Raw genomic sequence first — 8,627 nt, forward strand, 5'->3', positions numbered from 1 at the left:
AAGGATTTTCAATACCATGTATCTTTCTTTTTTTCCCTCTTTCCCCACTGTATAAAAAGCATGTTAATTTGCATAAACTTTCTAAACTAATTCAGCTTCTTTTTAACTGATTTTGTCTGATCATAAATTATAGAATCTACTGATACACACAGTTTCAACATGCTGAAATTATCAATGCTGGTTATTTTTCTCTTTGCCAATGAAGCAGCAGGACACATGGTAACTCTCAGAGGTGAAAAGAACAAAGAAAAGCAAGTTGTGAGATGAAAATCAGTGTTTTCAAATGTAATCTAGTTAATTCAAAAAACTAAAAAGCAAAACACAAAGACGTACCTGAAATGGTACATCATCTACATTGTCTCTGAAAATCTTCCCACCTTACCTGAAAAATATTAGGAGGAATGTAAAACTAAATCATTCTTTTTCTGATTTCTTACACAATGACTTATGAAATCTTTTTTGCTACATTATTGTGTCATTGTTTCTAATCTCCTCATATGCATTCTATCAATATCCTCCTGAAAAAAATAAAAAATAGAAAATTGTTTTCCAAACCCTGCCCTTGAGTAAGCAAATAAAAGGACAATTAAAATTTTTTTCACTTTTTTGTGTGCACTTCTGATATGACCACAAATGCAGTATTAATCAAACATGAATACAAAGTATAAAATGTCTAGGATTTTTTATTTACTTATTGTAGCTGACATTTTCCTAATTGTACTATCATGAAACTTAATGTGAAAATATTTATAGAATCATCTAGTTTGCTGCAAAAATGAGAAAAGAATATAGGCAAATCAAAGACAAGAAATTTTGCGATGAACATTGAGAACAAATTTCAATGTAATAAAACTATAAGTCATTTAAGATATTTCCTTTTTGCAGCATGGTTATGGAATAATAAAATTTCTTTTTAAAATGACTATGTATTTTATTGTCAGATACAAATGAATCATTGGTTAGCATATACCAAAAGAAAAACACAATATTGAAATCTGAAGATAGAATGCCATCCATTCCTTAAAGGATGGTACTAGTATTGCAGACCAGAAAAAAAAATTACAAAAATTTTAAATTATTTACCTTTCTAATTCAGCACAAATGTCCTACAGCTAATTATCATGAGATATTGCCTGGAAATTAACCAGTCATGTTGTGTCTCTATCTCCAGATTTACAATTAGTAATGCTATTAATGTGGTTCCTGTACTTAGCGTTACTAATTATATTGCTATGAACTAATGGTGTTAAAAATAGCAATAGCCATCAACTACCAATTAATGCTTAATGAGAGCATATAAACCTTGGCATTGTAATGAATTTTAAAATTATTGTTGCTTGTGTTCCCTTTGTAATCATGCAAAAGTGGGTGTAACCAGTAACTACTGAAGTAGGGCATTGATTGAAAGCATAGTTACCAAATCATTGCAGGAAAATCAGAAACAACAAATGGCTCCTTGAAGAAATATATACATTTCTATTATATATATATTCTATTTTAGGCACAGAATTCAACACACAGGTTTGGGGATGGATTCTTTTCTAGCTACACATTATGAAATTTTGAAGCATAATTTGTAAATATGTTTCAAATCCATGACTAAAAAAGAAAAATTTCAAAAAAGTTGGAAGATGAGTATTTATGGAAAAAATTAGTCAACAAATTATTGCTGTTGGAATTTATATAAAGCAGCATATCTTAAAAGTTCAAATATAAGCTTAAATTTTCATTCATTAGCTAGTTTAAGATATGTTATGCTGCAGTAACAAACATCCATTATTGGCTTAATATGCAGAGATTTATTACTTCCTTACAGCAGAGTTCAACACAGTCATCTAGGGACTACTACTCATTTCAATTACTCATGAACTCAATCTCAGAAACTTTCCTTCTACTCATGTGTTTCCATTATCTTCAAAAGGAACTTGGAAAATTGTGTCTGGTCTATTACCTCCATACAGAGGTGACTTATATCACTTCGTATCACATTTTGAAAACAAAAAACAAAACAGAGTTAAATAATTGTGTCTAAATTCAAAATGAATGAGAATGAAGCCCAAATGCAGAACTGAATACTAATGAGCAAAGGCATATGATTTAATATTTTCACACTGTGTCAATGACCATATCAAGAAGACTGTCTAAAATGGAGAAACTTCCTTGGAACACTAATATATCTTTTTAAGTCTCCAAAAATATGTTCTTTGATTTTGTCACTAAAAAAGAACAAACAAACAAATAACAAAGTAGTGGTATTTCCCTGGTAGCACACAGTATTTACCATATTTTCCATGCAAATTTATCTTTTCAATTTATACTTTAACATTTATTTTCTCAACAGTTCTTTCAATCCTTTGTCCTTGTCAAAAACATAGTGAACTTCAAGAATTAGGGACGAACAAAATATAATTAGGAGAAAATGAAATGGAGTAAGAAAAAGGAAAAATTTAGCCAGAAAAATGGTGTGCATACATAAATATAAGTGTTATTTTCAAATCAGCACAAAAATATGCTTAAGATATCTGCTCTAACACTGGAAATCATACACTATTGAAATGCTGGATATCAGAATCTGCATTCCAAACTATGATTATGAAGGAGTTCAGGATTTTTGTCAAAACATAGTAATAGAACACTTTAGTATATTTATTATTTTGAGGTAAAGGCACTCAAAAACAGCAAATATAGAGAAAGCCTTTTTTTTTAACTTCTCTTATCTGCCTAAAGACAGATCCTTGAAAAGGAATCAATCATAAACCCTCTACCTAAGAGTTTCACCAACCTAGGAAGACTGACTCATATTACAGAAACGCAGACTGGTACTTGACACCACTGTAACAAACTTGGTCACAGGCTATCATAGTTCCCATCTATTCTTCAAAGAGCCCATTTAACTTTCTTAAAAATAATTTTCTCTCCTTTAACCTACACTTTCCTCTACTTCTCCTATTAGAATCTATATAAACTCTCAAATCTCAAAGTTTAAGGAGGTACTAACTGTTTCCCTAGAATGCCTCAGTCTACATAATGTTGAAAATTAATACAGTTGCTATCTTTTCTCCTGTGAGTCTATCTGTTGTCAGTTTTTTTTTTCATAGATCCAACTATGAAAACAAAGTAAACCTGGGAAAACAAAGTATTCCTCCCCCTATGGAAGATGAAAAAAGACATGAACCTATACATTTTTTTTTTTTTTTTAGTACCGGGGATCGAACTCAGGACCTTGCTCTTTCAAGGCAGGTGCTGGAACCACTGAGCTAAATCCCCAGCCCACTATACATTTTTAATGACAAGGATAGAATATAACATCAAGAGTAAAATAATGATATGCATCACAGCCAAAGGCTGCTTCACAGCAAGGGATCCAGAGAAGTCCGGGTTAGGCTCTACTTATTCTTTTCCTTCTGATCCTCCATATTGTACAAAAAACACCTCAGAAACAGTATTCTAAAATAAGTCTTATTGGGGTCGTATTCTGTGCTTTTCAGGTAACATTACTATATCGCCAGCTCCCATAGTAGAGTTGACTGGCATTGCACCCAAACTAGGTACAGACCACCAATCTTGCTGTTATCAATGACGTATACTGTTGATAAGCTGTCCTGAAACTTGTATTGAAACTGTGGTTACAAAACAACATTATTATTTCTTGTCTCATGCCACAGCTAAAGGCCAGTGGCATTAAGGTATATATCTTATTAAGCAGTTCAGGACAATCCCAAGCCAGTCAGAAGTAGCCCTCACAACATAACAGATTTCACAAAAAGCTAAGGATATAAATTTAGAAGGACATCTATAGATCAGTTCACGGTATTATTTTCAAACTGCTCTGCCCCATTCTGGTACTCTAAAACTTAACAACTGTCCTGATACATCAGCACTCAGGTGGAAATGCTTTGGGCATGCTTTCTTTTCCAGTTACTATCACTGTGTGCATCATGCTGCCCCACAACTCAGAAGATTAAGACATCAATTTCATTAGTTTGCTGACTTGATGCTTCAAGAGTTTGGAAAGAGTACATTATAGTGGAGTATCTATTCCACTATATCTGGGGCATCAGTGGCATAGACATGAAGATTGGAAGCTGGAATCATTGCAACGGCTCCATCATTCCCATATCTGATGGTTAATGCTAGCTGTCAGTCAGGAGCTTGTTATGCTGAGCCAGAACTCTATGCAGAATACTAACCCCTCCCTCTACGGTCATTTCTTTACAGCAGGCATCCTGAAAATTCTTATATGGCACGTCAGGGTTTCAAAGGTGAATGTTCATTGGGACAGAATGCAGAAGTACCAGATTGTTTAAATTCTGGAAACTGGTCTAGTATAATTTCTGATGGGTTCCATTATTCAAGCAATCTCAGAGCCAAAATACCAAGGGTGGGACAGAGACCTCATATCTCAACTGAAGGAATGTAAAACATCATTTGGGGGCTATGTTTTAAAGCTGTGACATCTGCCAATAATAAAATATTTTCAGTATTTGGCTTCTAATTTTCAACTTGTATTCTGTTTCTCTATATATCTACTATAAATCAGTATACTTGCTTTATTTGGAAGTTTCCAGTTAGAATTTTTCTAAGCATTTCTACCATCACTTTTATAAACTCCTGAGTAGAAAGATTGGATGGCAGATGGGAGGATGGCAAGTTCTACTATAGAACTAACAGAAGTCTTTAAAAATTACTGAAACAAGATTGAAAGTCAAATTTGGGGATTCATAATTACTGAAAATTTATTTAGTTTATATAAATTCTTTTCTAAATTAAAGTGCAGAAATACTCAGTGATCTTGAGTTGAATTCATTTATCTAATAGCATACACACAGACAAGACTCAAATAAATGACTCACATGCATTTAGTGACAATGATTATTAAATAGAACCAAAAATGTCAGTGATTTTTATATTATGTTAATGTATATGATAAAATAAGCTGGCTCCATCAAAAAAGCATTAAAATAATAAAGATAGAAGTATTTATTTTATGCAGCTATAGCTAGAGATTAAAGCTTTAATTATATTTTCAAAGATTTCATGACATTGAAATTTTATACAATTGGGAAAAGGACATTGTAGTTTGAAAAAAATATAACATCTATTGATACCATCATGTAAGCTGTATCTATATCTAAATTGTTATCAAAGTCTATTTCAATTAAAGAATATAAAATAATATATTTAGTTGCCTTGATTTTTTAAAAAAATATCTATTGTAGTTTTGAGTTTCATCATTCCAGAAACAAATTCAATACAATTCAACTAATTCACATTCTAATCAAATTCCACTAGGGAAAAGCACAAGAAAACAGAATTGAAATTTTATTACTTTTTACATAGGGAACTTGAAACAGCCAAGACATTTTATTACTTCCATCAACCACATTTTTTTGTTTGTTTGTTTTTGAGGTCTTGCTATGTAGTTCAGGCTAGGCTTGAACTCACTATATAGCCCAAGCTGGTCTGGAACTCAATACAATTCTCCTTCCTCAGCCTCCAGAGTACTGGGATTACAGGTGTGTGTCACCACACTCAGCTCATCATCAACTACACTTTTATATAGAAGTCCTTCAGTTTCCTGGATGAAATGAAAGTTTCCTGAGGGTAGCATTTGTCTCCTCATTGACTTCCATGATTCAATCTAATGAACACTTGGCTAAGAACTGCTCAGTATTTTTTTTTCCACCCTTAGTGTTCATTACCTTCAACTTTTAGCATTTGGTTTCTGGGGTATTCCACCCAGATAAAGAATACTACTCTAGGGAAAAGGCTATATGTAGAGATAATCTTTGTCTTTATTTTTCTTTTAATTGAAATGTGAATCTATCCTTTTCAGACAGAAGAAAATGATATACTTTTATAAAAGATGGATAATTCAACAATGATATGCTGAGATATGACACATTAAAATAAACTATCAAACTTTGGGAGTGGGAGGAAATAATCTACATAAGCAAACAAAAATATCAAAAACTTCAGAGAGAGTCAGTCAAAGAGATGAACACGCGAAGGACTGCCCTCCTTCTGCAGGCACACTCACAGCAGCCTCCGCTACAGCCGTCGCCGGTTACGAGCCAGAGAGGGTTGCGGGACTCTCTATCCTCTGAAGAGGATGAACCATCTTCTCAAACTGTCGCAAACCAGTCTCAAAGAAATCTGTCAGAGCACAAGAAGCTCCAGTGACCAGTGAAGATCCTGTAATTAACCTTTGTAGACCCCCTCTGAGAAGCACAAGATCTGATTCAGCATACAGAACAAATGAAAACACTAAGATGAATAAATTAGAAGCCTCCAGTGTCGAACAGAAGGTCAATTTCTCTGAAGAAGGAGAAACTGAAGATGACGACCAAGACGGTTCTTACAGTGATATCACTACTGTTAAGATCAAACCACTAGATCATCTAGTCAATGTTCAGAGTCAATTCAGAGATTACCCCAAAGTCAAGACTCCACAGCTCATAATAAGCAATCTTCAGTGCTGAGCTCAGGATATCAAAAAAAAAAAAAAAAAACCCTCAGGAATGGTTTGAACACCAAATAAGAATGAGAACTAGGATGCAAACATCTGCACCAGTCAAGAGTTCAATATATGGCAGTTTTTCTGACGGTGACAGCATTCAGATGTCAGAGCCTGGAAACCAGTCTCCATCACTCTCCAACCAACAAGTAGCTGAACAGCCACATAATATTTTCTCAAGAAGAAATGGTTTTTGTGCCTACTTGTTGTGACAAGTGTTTTTGTCCTTTGGAATTTGTCTTCTCTTCATACCCCTGGGGTAGAAACTACTGCTGTTCAAATGTTCCAGAACCAGATGAAACAACTTAGAAATAAGTACCAAGGTCAAGATGAGAAGCTGTGGGAAAGAAGCCTAACGTTCCTTCAGAAACATCTTAATAGCTCCCATCCTCGGCCTCAGCCTGCTATCTTGCTGCTCACTGCTGCCCAAGATTCAGAAGAAGCACTTAAGTGTCTGAGTGAACAAATTGCTGATGCCTATTCTTCCTTTCAGAGTGTCTGTGCCATCTGGATTGATGAGACAGCCAAAGCTGCTCAAGGCAGTGATGTCAAACTGGAGGTAGATCAGGAATTGAATAATGGTTTCACAAATGGCCAGAATGCATCAGTGGTGCACCACCTTGAATCACTGCCTGCAGGCTCTACTTTAATCTTTCATAAATACTGTGATCATGAAAATGCAGCCTTCAAAGATGTAGCCTTAGTCTTGACCATCCTATTGGAGGAGAAAACCCTTGGAACCAGTCTAGGCCTAAAGGAAATTGAAGAAAAAGTGAAAGATTTCCTCAAAGTTAAATTCACCAGCTCTAGCACCCCCAGCTCCTATAATTATATGGACCCAGACAAATTGAATGGGCTTTGGAGCCATATTTCTCATTTAGTCCTGCCTGTACAGCCCGAAAATGCCCTGAAAAGGGGCATCTGCTTGTGAGGGGTGAAAGAAGGAAAAATCATGTCTCAAATCTAAGAAATTTTCAGACTTTTTTTACCAGAGACAATTCAAAGCACTTTTTGAATGAACTGTTTCTTTTTAAAAGAAGTTAAGTTCTTATAAAACATGGAACATCTAAATCATGTATTCAACCTAATTATTTGTGACTTCAGAGAATTATTTCTCTGTTTCTGGTGAGAGCTATGTTGAGTATTTAGAGGAGTGAAAATTGTATGCATTTCCATCAAGAATCTGTTTTGATTCTGGGCAGAATCATTGCTGTAGCATGAACAGTTCGAAGTATTAGGTGACTTTCATGTGAATAAGCCTTGCTTTTTAAACTTAACTTAGATTTTTAAGTTTGTTGAGTTAATAAGGCAGCTCTTTGATTGTTACCATGGGTTTTCCCATTATGTTTCCGCTCACAACATTTAGTCCTGAGTTCCTTAGTCAGCTTCTGCTTAGGAACAAAAGTAAGGAAAGATCATCTGCATATGTGTTTAGATTTTTTCCCTTTATTTTTGGAGAGTGGAGGGGAGGAGGAAAGGGAAGAGAGGAATTATAGAATGGATAAAGAAGGAAATAGAGGGGTAAAAAAATTCTTCAATATGAAATGTTACAATAAGCCACTAAGAGGTAGGTTAGTGAAACATCTAAACCCTTATCTTGGTGAACTCTACTGGAATTTTTTTGTATTTATTATTATTTTTCCCTCTCTAGGAAATTCTTGGTTATCCCAAGAATTTTTAGTCTGTATATTAGAAGGCATCATATAATTGCTCATTTGACTTTTAAGGGTAAATTCAGAGCAGTTCATTTTGTGCAAATCTGAAGTTTTTGTTTTGAATTAAAAAATAACAGTTTCAGAAATTGGTAAGCTATTTGTTAACCTGCTATTCTGAGCTATTATTGATTTAATTTCTGCTTGTCCAGATGTTGCAGTCTGTCTTTTAATGACACTCCATAACAAATGTAAATATCTACTATGCATGTGATAAATTTGTGTGCATCAAGCCAAAAAAGATAGTGAACTTTGCCACATACAAAGAATGTTAAATGTATAACTGAAGTTTTCTCATCTTTCAGCTGCTTTGTTTTTCTTTAAATATAATTCTAGATCTACTCTGAGGTTTTTTTTTAATTGTCCAAAAGCTATTAAGTGAAAATACTGTTTTTAGA

General features: G+C 34.1%; 1 pseudogene; it reads left to right on the plus strand.

The window, feature by feature from the left end:
- Positions 1–4,130: 4,130 nt before the first annotated feature.
- On the plus strand, positions 4,131–7,448 carry LOC101703866 (torsin-1A-interacting protein 1 pseudogene; annotated as a pseudogene).
- The last annotated feature ends 1,179 nt before the right edge of the window (positions 7,449–8,627 follow it).

This window comes from Heterocephalus glaber, unplaced genomic scaffold (genome assembly GCF_053883595.1).
Source record: "Heterocephalus glaber isolate CG9 unplaced genomic scaffold, H.glaber_assembly_v1.0 deba00001504, whole genome shotgun sequence".
In the NCBI taxonomy this organism is placed as follows: Eukaryota; Metazoa; Chordata; class Mammalia; order Rodentia; family Bathyergidae; genus Heterocephalus; species Heterocephalus glaber.